Raw genomic sequence first — 13,077 nt, 5'->3', positions numbered from 1 at the left:
GCACTAATTTCCTCTACTAGTGAAGCTAATTAAAAATGATTGGTAACATTGAAGAAATAAGTTTCAAATGCATAAAGACTGAAGCTGAGAAATAAGTTAAATAAAGAAAATTTAATGAGAAAAATATGTATTAAAAGTGAAATGATTGTTCCGAGGTTAGATAGCTAGTTAGCAGCTGGCTAGATCTGATTTCTCGTTACTTAAGATACAAATTGTGGTTTACCAAATGTGACGATCATTTCCCCCTTTTAAAATTTCTACCAACCTTTTTATTTGCTTTTTATCTGCTCCCATCCCTCTGGAGTTCTCAAAGGTTTCATTCATTTACTTCACCAAACTTCTTTTTTTCCTATTCTTCTTTCCACACTTGGTACATGTAGTGATTGTTACTGTTTTTCCTTCTTCATGGCCTTGATTAGAATTCTCCATTACTGAACATGTTGTTCCAACAGTTACTCACATTCTCATCTCAAGCACATGTTTTATTTATAGGATGTAAGAAAACAAAATCACTGTTTTCAGAACTAAATAGCTTCATTCCAGAAGTGAAAGGTGAAGGTGAAGGACATCTGTAGTTCTGCTTTTTTTCAGGTTGCCTTTGGAACTATGTCTACAGAGGTACCCTGGAACCTTTCAAGACTGTTTTGGCTTTCATCAGTGGTTCTGTAACATGAATTTTATTTTGGGATTTTCTAAAAGGAGCTTTACCAAGTTGTGTATAATCACATATGAATGTGCCTCTAAACGTACGTATATCTCCTTACTTAAAAATTCAGCTTAAAAAGGAGAAAACATATATTGGTGGCTTTTGTCGCAGCGAAACAAAATCCTTGACCTAATGTTTTACATTCGTGGGTACAAAAACATGCTGCCCTGGCTTTGTTATAGTCAACTCTAAACACAATCAGCCTTAGTTTAAAAGTAGAATAATGCCATGAATTAATTTTACATTAAAGCATTTTTCTAAAGCTGTTTTTAAAGCAGGCATATCTTTCTTTTTCTTGCTTCTTTTCAAGTCCAATCTTATTACATAAGAATCCCTAACCTTTTTAAAAAAGTCATTACATTTTACTGTTATTTGCTTAATCTCTACTGAAGCCCCAATGTCAGCATAGTACAGTGGAAAGAACACTAGCCCTGAAGTCAGATGACCTTGATTTCAAATCCTATCTCTAAAACTAACTACCTGTGTGACCTTGGGAAAATCACTCAACCTCTCTGGGCCTGAGTTTCTTCATCTGTCAAACAAGGTCAGACTAAATGGCTTCTGAGCTGCCTTTTAACAATTAATATAATCTAGTATGATCTCATTGTGGCGTAGAGGTGACCTTGGTTTCTGGATGGCTCTGATGGTGCAGGACACATTCTGAAAGGCTTGACCAAGATAAGCCAGCTTCATGTTTGTCCTAGGCAATCTGACAGCTGACTTTGCTGAGTTTTAAAAAGCTCATAACCAGAGGATTCACTAGTAGGCAATGCTGATAAGGAAGAGAAGAAGAGGAAGAGGAGATGGAAGTATGGGGATGAGGATGGTTAAAGTAATTCCTAGACATCATCCACAATGAATCGATGTGGATGCAGCCAATATTAATGGAGGACTATGCTCACTAATGAAATCGAGGAACCTAGAAATATTGGAGAATTGCTTAACATCAACGAGATGCCCTCCCTCCAAAAAGTTCCATGTTGGCATCTGGTTCTGAAAAATCAAGTGAATTACGATGCACTTGGTTCGGGATTTTTGGGAAAATTTTGCAGCACACTTTGAGATGATTGGATATATTCTAGGCAGTTTCAAACCCAAGGATGAAGACTGTTTTTTCCTAAGCTACACTAGAGCCCCAGTCACAACAAAGGTAGCTTTGCACATAGCACCATTTTTATGTTATCTGTCTAGCTAATAATCGAAGTTTGTCTTTGGCATCCTTCTTGTCAGCCTTAGCCTTTCCCATGCCCTTCATGCCTCAAATGCAGCCCTCTCCAAAGTCCCTTTTCTCCATCAAGGACCTAATGCCCTCCTCCTCCTAAGCCTGTTTTATCTGTATCCTCAAACAGGAAAGGATAAAATTTCAGTCAGTTAAATTCATTTATTATGGATTTTAATATGTTAGCTGTCCAAGGCATTTGAATTTTAAATCTTTATCTTTCTACTTAAAGAAACAAATCTGGTTTCCATTATAAACATTTTAGGCATTAGTGAATTTTTTGAATAAGGAAAGATGTTTAAGGGAAAAGAGAGCTTTGGAGCTGAGTGCCACTTCAGAACTGTGATTAAAAAAAAAAATTCCACCACCTACCTGTGTGATTTTGGACTAGTCATTAAGCTTCTCTGTGCCTCAGCATCCTAATTTATAGAAAAAAAGGGGAAGGGGTATGTATGTGTACCAGAAGAACTCTAAGGTTCTTAAAAATCCCAATAGTTTGATTTATTGAAAGGATATGGAATTACACCAGCCTTAAATAGAATCCCTGTTTAGTTGGGTAATCAGGGATAGGAATTGTAGTGTCCTAAAGGATACTTTCATAATTTCCCAGACAGGTACCATGCTTGGTATAGTAATGAAATCACTAGATTTCAAGGCAAATGAGTCCTTGATTTGGAGTTTGAATCCTTTCTCCAGCAGTTACTCCTTAGGTGATCTTGGATTCTGGTCCTCAGTTTTCTCAACCATATGGTGAGGGAGTTGGATGGTATGACCTTTAAAATCTATTTTAGCTCCAAATTCCATGAGTTTTCTAGGTGCCCTAGCAAAGAGAAGAAAGTGCTTTACATGACTATAGCTGTTCTAAGCCTGTTCCCAGTAGTGAATATTTCTCACCGTATCATGGGTAATTTCTCCATTATTTTAAATATAATTTTCTAACCTTCTGTTGGGAAGCTAGGTGGCACAGTGGAGAGAGGAAGTCAGGAGTCAGGAAGACTCATCTTTCCAAGTCCAAATCTAGCCTCAAACACGTATTAGCTATGTGATGCTGGGCAAAGCACTTAACCCTGTTTGCCTCAGTTTCCTCATCTGTAAAATGAGCTGGAGAAGGAAATGGCAAACCACTCCAGTATCTCTCCCAAGAAAACCCCACATGGGATCACAAAGAGTTAGACAGAGCTAAAGTGACTAACCGACAACAACAAGAAACCTTTTGTACTCTTCCAGTGCACCTCTTGACCTAACTGAAACTTGGATTCTTCCCATAAGACATAATACCCCCAGTACTTTCCCTCCATTATTTAAATCTCACTTTCTTGCATATGTTCTCTTATATTGAATTATAGGATCACAGATTTAGAGCTGGAAGGGGCTTTAGAAGTCATCTAGTCCAATTTGTCCATTTAACAGGTAAAGAAACTGAGGCTCAAAGAGGTCCTCAGGGTAACAACGATGAAGTCTCTGAGGCAGAAGTTTAACCCAGACCATCCTGAGTCTAACTGCAGTTCTCTCTCTACTTCACTGTGCTGCCTCTTTCTCCCAATTAATAGAGAAGGGAGAGAATTGGGCCTTTTCCTCAGTCTCCAATATGGACTATCAACATTTGCTAAGCTCCTCGAAGCTCTTCATATCAGAAGTAGCATTTGAATCCACATCCTATGCTTCAAAATCCAGAACTCTTTTTATCCCCCTGTTGTTATTGTTTTGTCATTACTGAATCTTCATGACCTCAATTGGGGTTCTCTTGGCAAAGATACTGGAATGGTTTACCATTTCTTTCTCTAGCTCATTGTACAGATAAGGAAACTGAGGCAAACAGGGTTAAGTCACTTACCTGGGGTCCTATGACTAATAAGTGTCTGAGGCCAGATTTGGACTCAAGAAGGTGGGTCTTCCTGACTCCAGGCCCAGCACTCTATCCACTGTCCCACCTAGTTTGGTCTCTTTTCCCCTTATGCTTTGTTCATGTTGTACCTTCCATTTGAAGGGAAACCACCATGAAAGTACACTGGTTGTTTCAGGATGACATTCATTAATTAAAACAATGTATCCATAAATGAAGCATATTTCATCTACCTCTACCATCTTCTTCAAATAACAGCTGCTATTATCCATTTATTTTCCCCAACTCAGTTCCATGCTCCTAGAGAAGTTTATGCCATTGGCCTTTGTCCTCTCTCTTCATTCTGTCCTTCACTGTGGTCCTTAATTTAAATATTCTTTTAACTTTTTGTTTCTATAGATTAGAGTCACAGCAGAGGGAGAAACAAGAATGAAGTGCAAGCTGCATTATTGTAGGAATATATACATTTATGGGATCACAGATTCAGTGGAGTACTAATATATCAGAACTTTTGACTTGTCTTTTATTTCCAACTCAAATACAAATTCCTTAACCAATTCTTATATATCTCTTTGTTTCACCTTTCCCGCAGTGTTCAGAGTCAATGGCTTGTACATCATAGATACTTAATACATATATTCTAATTTGACTACAAGCAAAATAATAATAATAACAGTGAACAAATGTTGTGGGAAAGATAGGTAGAACTCTATCAAAATAGATTATCATTAACAGAATTACTGAAATCAAAAGCACACAAACATATTTCCACAAGAATAAGCAAGGGAAAAAAAAGTACAGAGTTGTTAAATCAATTGACTTCGTAAAGGTTCAGAACTTTGAAATCATTATTTCTAGGCAGTACATGTTGGTCTAAACAAATAATGATCCACCAGTCAACCAAAGATACAGACTCATCAATCTAATCTCCTTTCTCCTCCCTTTAATATTCATTTACTGATTTAGGCTGAGCCATTTGCCTGACATGCAAATGTCAGCCAAGGGGGTGAGCATTAGGATTTGAAAATATATGTGTCAGTTCAAAATTAGAAAAAAAGAAACAAGATCTTCCTGGTCAAGAGAGAGAAAAAAAGACTGTGGAAGATAATAAAGTTCATTGTAACCCAACAAGTCTTTTCTTGACTTTTTCTGAAAGTTGTACTTCATGAAGCCTGACACTATAAAAGCTCATTTTTAGCTCCTTTTATGATCCCAACACTACTACCTTAAATATAAATGGCATAGTTTGGAACCAAGTATCCCATAAAATGTTAAACACTGATAGGCTTAATAACAGAAGAGCTCATTTGAATATTTTTATTTCCAGCTGCTTCCATGGGAGCATTTAATAAATTCTTAGGGGGAGCTGACCCATGATTACATTTTCATAGTCACTCTTATGTTTTATATTTCATATTTCAATTAACTAATTCCATAGAGAAAAAATGCACATCCTTTTGAATTGGAAAGCTCAGCATAAATGAAGCATGGTATGTGACAAAAGAACAGTTGGTCTGGAATCATAGGATCTGGCTTCAAATTCTACCTCTAATACTACCCATGTGACTTTGGGTAAGTTATTTAACCTTTCAGGGCCTCATTTTCTTTATCTGGAAAATGAGGGGTTGGACTGGATAGCCTCTAAGGACCTTCTAGTTCTAAATAAATAATCCTAGAATTTGATGTGTGTTGGTCCCCACCAACACTAAGGTTGCCCAACATTGTTTAATTCTTGAAGTCCTTCTGGTAAAATACAGCTGGTGTTTCCAGGCAGTTTAATAAGACTGTGTGTTTTCTGATATAAAACAGAGTTGGTCATATCTGAGGATAAGAGTGTTGAATAATTTAGCAGCTTGTTATTACAGACCCTTTTTTTTTCTCTTAGAGAACAATCTCTTAGCTACTTTTTTTCCTCAGGCTTGTGATACGTACTATGTCTTCCTTTGTTGCCTGAATGGGTGACCTCTTCTTTAAAACTGACTTCTCTTTTCTGCCAGTATCTATCCTTGCTACTGAAAAACAGTTTGATGGTTATACACTATGGAAGGTGGACTCAGAGAAGTGTCACATTCTAATTGGGACACTACGTACAATCAATCAGCAAGCCTAAATTAAGTACTTGTTATATAACCAGGCATCTGCTAAGCACCTGAGATACGAAAGTGAATCAGTGCCTGCCTTTAATTAGCTTACAATCTAGTAGGGGAAGCATTGTGTACATTTATAGCTATTTTTTTTAATATAGAAGTAGAGACTGGAGCTATGATTTCATTGATACAGAGAATTCCTTCTACCAGGGCAGGTCATTACCTTACCTGCAACTTACAGTCTTAGGGAAGTTTTTTGACTTGCTCAGGGCCACAATGTGTCAGAGATAGAACTTGAATTCAGATCTACCATGGCTCTAGGGGTCACTCTCCACGTTGCCTCTCAGGTAAAATACACACACCTCCACACACATGCACACACACACAAATAATTTCATGAGACACTAACAAAAAAGACTCCACGTAGAAGGTAGTACCTCAGTTGATCATTGAAGGAAACTAAAGATTTTAAGAATCATGGATCAGGAGGCAGTGCAATCCAGGCATTGAGGTGGGGGGGGGGACAGCCAGTGCAAAAGCATAGACATAGGAGATAGAGAGTCTGGTGTAAGAAGTATAGTAAGAAGTTCAGATCAGTCACATTATAGTATATATTAAGGGAAATAATGTTTAATAAGATCAGAAATATGTATACTATTGTTATAATAGTTTTTATTTTATTCATATCAGAAGTAATATTTGAACCTACATTCTAACAATAATTGTTACTTTTAGTTTTTGAAAGATTTTCAAATATTCCCAGCAAGTAAGCAAACATCTTTTGATTTTGGCTTTAGCCCTTATTTCTCTAGGACAGATTCTAAGAAATGGAAATTGTCATTGCTAGGGGAATTGGGTGACTTTTTGTTTCCAATACATTGGATCTATATGTAGATTAAACTAGGAAAGCAGGATGTTTAAATATTTTTAATTAATAAATTCCCTTTCTGGGCTTTTGACAACAACATGGAATGCCATTTGTTGCTAGTTTTTCAAGTGATAAATTAAGTTGCTACAAATTTTCATTAAAGGTATTATTAATACCTCCGATTACTCCAAGCATCTGAGTGCTTCATTTATAACATTGCTGGCTGTTCTTTACTTACATTTTATCAGGATGACTTGCTAGAAAGATGGAGCATCTGATATGCAATAGAGATAAATGATAGCAGAAAAATGGATCCTGAATGCTGCATGAGTAACCACAACTCCCTTGCCTTCAGTGAGACCAGGGGACTAGCCATAGTTAATCACAGTTCACTTTTTCTGTCTCTTTCAGATGAGTGGCAAATAATGGAATTTTTACTCCTATTTGAAATCTCTGTTAAAATTATCCCCTTTCTCATTGCTAATGAGCAGTCAGTACTCTATTTCTACATAAAAGCATTCTATGATAATTTGTATAAAGGAATATCCACGAATTTGTTTTCTCTTATTTTTTTTTCATTCTAAATCATCAGCATCTCAGTAGTAACCATGGAGAAGAAAAAGTTAGCATTTGCCCCTGAAGAGCTTCCAGTTTAGTTATGGAGATGGGATGTGTTTTTATGGACATCGAGACAAGAACAAAGGTGAGACAACAGAACAGGGGCAAAATAAAACATAGTATCAAGAATTAAAGTTTCCCAGAATCAGAAAAGTTGGGGGTAATATTGTAAATATGAAAAGTGCACAATGAAAAAAATAAATAAATGACCAAAATATTATGTATTGTACTTTAATGAGTAAGAATTTTAAGTGGTGAATAGTCTTGACTAAAGTGCTCATTATGGATTTTATTCATTCCCAGAGGCTTTTCAAGGAGGCAGATTACTATCAAAGGGAAGGGATGGAAAGGAAGATGGCATAGACCAGAGAATTGTATTTTGAGTCAATAAGACCTGAATTCAAATTCAACTTCTTGTTAAATGTATGATAATGGGCAAGACACTCAAATCTTCTGTACTTCAATTTTCTAATCAATGAAATGGCACAGGCTCACAGAATACACTGCATGTAAAATATTTTGCAAACTTCAATGCAGTAAATGTCAGTTATTTTTGCTTCTTCCAAATAAGCTTGCATGTCAGAATAGGAAGCATCTTTAAGGTGCCAGGGTCAACTGGATAGCTTTAGATACTTTTTAAGAGAAGACTCAAGACATTATTATATAAATATTATTACTATGTTATAAGAAGCAATGACTATGAAGCATTCAGAGAAGTTTGGGAAGATTTATATAAGCTGATGCAAAGTGAAGTAATCAGACTCAGGGAAATATAGATTGACTATAAAAATGTAAATGGAAAACCAACAACAATAACAAATCTGAGCTTTGTGTGATTATAATGACCAAGTTTGTCCTCAGAGAAGAGATGAGAAAATGAAACTCCCTACCTTTTTTTTTTTTTTTTGCAGAGGTAGGGCTTATAGATATAGAACATGACATATGCATTCATACTTGGATGATATTTTGGTTAGTTTTGCTGAAGTATTTTTCTTGTTTCTCCTCTCCCCTTAACCCTCATCTCTCATTCTTTGTGTAAGGGATGATTCTCTTTGGAACAGCAAGGGGTGGGAGAGAAATATATTTGGAGGTGGAAATGATATGAAAACAGAAGAAATCAATAAACATTAAAAATAAAGGTCTGTTCTACTTAACAGAACAGCAAGTGTGTTCTGTGTAGCTATCTCCCACAGTATCTACTTTTGATTATCATAAGAATTTGTTTCTGCTTTTTGAGATCATTTTATTATTTGTTGACTTTTAGAGTTGACGCTGGTCTTAGATGTCTACATTATTGCCTTAATGATTTTTTTAACAAATAATTAAACCCAAGGGAGTCCAGGAGTACAAAACTATTGATAGAACTACTACGAGACTGCACTGTTTCCTGAACCTCAGGTTAGTGACTTTCATGACAGAATGCCTTTCTTTATCAAGATTTTCCCATGATCCAAGCACCTTGCCCTTGTGCCTGCTAGGGACAGGGTTCATTTGCAGATATTTGTTCTCTAAGGCTGTAGTTAACCTGCAGGCTCAACAATAGATAGCATAAAGCACACAGGAGATAGTAGAAAACAGCCTTCATTCTGCTCTTTTTTTCTTAATGACTTTGATGTTTCCTGTTTGCATGTAGTGATCTATAAGAGGTTTGAACTCTGTAACTTACATAAATTGTCCTTATCCTCTTTGAGTAATCATGATTCTGCCTCTTACCTGTTTGATCTATGATATTTTCCCTCTTGCCATGACTTCTCTAGTATTCAATGTCTTGCTTGCTGAACTTGGGTTAGATATACTCTAGGTAGTTGCCTAGTTGGAAGCAGCAACGTGTGTCAGGTAATAGAGCAGTGGGAGAGGAGTCAGGAAGACTGGAGTTCAAATCTGGCCTCTGACACTTAACTTCTGTTTGCCTTCTTCCAACGGAGAAGTAAATGGCAAACTGCTCTCATATCTTGACCAAGAAAACCCCATGGACAGTATGGTCCATGGGGACATGACCAAATAACAACAGCTGGCTAGTCCCATCAGACTGCCCAATACATTCCAATGCCCCTTTCATGACATTTTAATAGCCCCCAAATGGGGTTATAGAGCAAGAATATTTATCTGCCCAGGTGTTTATAATTGAATGCAGATCACATTGGAATGGGCAGGCATTTTAAAGGCAGACATGTTAAAGGCATATTAATCAAGTATTAAGTACCTATTACATGTTTAGCATGTGTTAAACATGAATACATCAAGGGTCTTATGAGAACTTCACCTTCCTCAGTCCTTAAATGCAGATCACAATACCACTGAAATTTAATCTTAGATAATTGCCTGAATTTCAAAGATAGCAAGTCATTTCCCTTGGTCACACAACTAGTAAGTATAAAAGGTGGGATATGAACCCAGGCCTTCTTTACTCCAAGTCTAGATATCTATCTATTATGCCATGATGCCTCTCAGTATTAGACACATAGGCAAATATCATTGTGATCAGTTAATGAATGATGTGAATTAATTGCATGAATAGTGATGACATTTATGAGCTGTATATTTCAATACTTTGAGGACTTATAGTTCAATGGGTATGAGTATTTCCTCCACTACTGAAGATTGCAACTCCTCTAAAAATTAGTGCATCTTATTTGAGAGTTGCTATGCTTCCCTTTTCCCCACCAAATCATCACTCTATGGTCAGCCAAGTGTTGAGCCTCTCCAAGTGTAGCTGGGCTGGTTTTTGGACAAAAGGCATGTGGAACTAAGTAGGGTCTCAACCTAGGGTCCTTCCAGCTCATCAGGATCTGCCAAAGTTGTCATTCTACTAGCATGATACTTGAGATGTGCTAATGTGACATTTTAAAAAAATGTGAACTTTTAAAAAAAATTTATTTTTATTTTTTAGGCAATTGGGGTTACATGACTTGCCCAGGGTCACATGGCTAGTGAGTGTCAAGTGTTTGGTCTGATTTGAACTCAGGTCTTCCTGACTTTAGGGCTGGTTTTCTATTCACTGTGCCACCTAGCTGCCCCCACCATGCCACCTAGCTGCCCTAGTGAACTTGTTACATAGAGGTTGTAAGTTATGGAGAATTTGCCACCTGTCCTTCATTTATTTGAAGATGTAAGCGATATGACCAGAGTTTTCCTAAAGTAGCTTCATTCACCCTCCCTGATTGGTCCCAGCTTCCCTGATGCAATTTCCTGGTCTGGGTGAACAAAAAGTCCCACTTACTTGTAGTCTAGACCTCTGAGACTTGGTGGGTATCTGAGACCCCATGAGTCAACATATCCTGATGACCTACTGACCAAACTAATTTTAAGATGGACCTGAGAGAGGCTGCATCCAGAGAAGCTAATTGTCACTCTATCTTTGTTGCATATTCTTACTGTGTTAGGGTAAAATAAACCTTCTTAGTTAAATGTTCAGTGAGTTGTGGGTGTCTCATTTTGCCCTAACATAAAGCCTGAACTAAAAAAATGCTGGCATCAGAGCCTCCTCCAACAAAGTATTCATGAAAGAGATAGATTTTAGGTACTGTTTAAATCACAAAAAGGTAGTAGATGTCTGAAACCTACCTGATTGTATATTTAATGCAGCAATATTTCAAATAGAGAGAATTTTCTGCCTCCCAGCTGCTTAATGAGTTTTCTCAGTGGCATCCAGACACAGTTCTGAGAGAAGGGGACACTTGCAGGAATCATGTTAGGAGATCAGAGAGGTGACTTTCCATCTGAAATAAGATGGAGTGTTTCTGATCCCATCCCAGCACATCACTTGTAAAGGAAAGTGTTACCCTGATACTGTAACCAGATATGGCATGGGCTGAAATGTGTATAGTTTTACCCCCTGAGTCCCGCCTCGCACCCAAGATTGGAAGAATAGCTGGAGAAGAGGTAAACTATAGATCTAGAGATTAAGAAGATGTTATACTGATGTAGAACACATAATCTTGATATTGAGAGCATTTTGCAGATTTTAGCCTGGAAGCATGCAAAGGCATGCAAGCTGGTAGATAGGAGTAGTTTTTCTCGTCTGCATACATATATTCTTTCTCTTTTGGAGTGGGGAGAGAGGGTAGCCAGAACAGTGGTGTGAGGCACGTAACTAGTGACCTAACCATTCTACAGGCTTCATGAAAGACCTTGAGTTCATGTTGATCTTGCAGTTCCAGCTCCTGACATATGAACTTTGGATTCTAGTGAGATATAACCCAGTCTTTCTTATAAGTACACTCTTGTGAGTGTACTTATAGCTAGGTGTTTAAGATGAGTATTAAACAATAAATTGTCCATCTATAGCAGCAATTTTGGTAAATGTGTCTATTAATATTAACTAAAATTTACTCTAAATAGTTAAAATACATTTTTCTCTTTATGATCTATAAGTATCCCATGTTTCACATATCTTTGTGTAAGGTACTATCTTTAATGACAAATGGACATTTTATTTACTTGAAGGGTCAGAAAAAGAACCTTTGTATGGGAAAGACAAAGAAAAGGTGCTTGGGGAGAAGCAAAGATATTTCTGAAAGGACTTGGAAGAAAGACAGACCCTCAGATAAAAGCACATATGTAAAGATAGATAATATGTTTTATAGGACCTGAGTTGAAGCAATCCCTTGGAGACAAAAGTGCTGGCTGATAGCAACAATGGTAAGTATTATATTGTTTACCAGCAGCTAACTTAATGGGTGGCTGTTTTTAGGACTGTGAAGTTCTTTGCTGGGAATTTCTGAATCAAGGAACTATTTGGGACTATGAGACAATTGCATATTGACAGTCATATCTGAAAGAAATGTGGTTTTGAGGTTTCTTCACCCACATGACCATATGTCACCATACACACACAGCAAAAAGCATTCTCTGGACTCATCCCTATGACATGGGGAAATTATAAGGAAAAAAATCTTGTATGGGATGACTTTCTATTTCTTATCCACCTATTTAAAGTCCTCTTCAACCTTTAATCTCAGCTTTCTTAGTCTTCTTTCAATTACCTTGAGTTCTGATCTTCCCTTCTTTGCACTCTCACACTTATTCCTGTTTTATTCCTTGCTGTTTACTTTAACCTGGGCCAAATATGAAAAAAAAATAAATGTTTAAGATATCCTGGCATTTAGGGATAATACGGTGATGACAGGTAATATGGAGTATGTATAGAGAGTTGACCTTGGAGTCAGAAAAACCAAGGATCGAGTAAGACCTGCCTCTGACCCATGGTGTCTCTGTGCCCCTGGGTGAGTCATTTAAACTCTTAACTTTACATAGGCAATTTTCTAAAACTATGTGTCACAAAGCAGTTGATGATATACGTTAGTAGTGAGAATTCATCACCTGGAACTCCTTATGCTGACCAGGTCTGGTAGCAAACAAAAAACAAACAAATAAACATGTTGATGTTAAGTAAACTCTATTTTACAGCTTCTGGCTTTTTCACTCCCTGAGTGTAGGCCTGTTTCATTCAAATGAGTGGGTGACTCAAAGTGAAGTAGATAGTATGTGGGTAGACTTAAATTGTACTCACTTTTAACAGCTGCAGAAGAAAAAAAAACAGATATTGAAATAAAGAGGAAAAAGACCAGTGATGAAAACAAAGCCATCTGGATCAGAGAGAACCTATCATTCTTGAGTACTTACTGAGAGGGAACACAAGATCGTAAGAAAAGATTGGCTTGGGGGAAATAATGACAAGTTCTAGAGAAAATGAGAAGTTTGAAGAAGAGAAATGAAGCATGAAAAGAAACCCAG

This window comes from Phascolarctos cinereus, unplaced genomic scaffold (genome assembly GCF_003287225.1).
Source record: "Phascolarctos cinereus isolate Bilbo 61053 unplaced genomic scaffold, phaCin_HiC Scaffold_5;HRSCAF=322, whole genome shotgun sequence".
Classification (NCBI taxonomy): domain Eukaryota; kingdom Metazoa; phylum Chordata; class Mammalia; order Diprotodontia; family Phascolarctidae; genus Phascolarctos; species Phascolarctos cinereus.
This window is presented reverse-complemented; position numbering follows the sequence as displayed.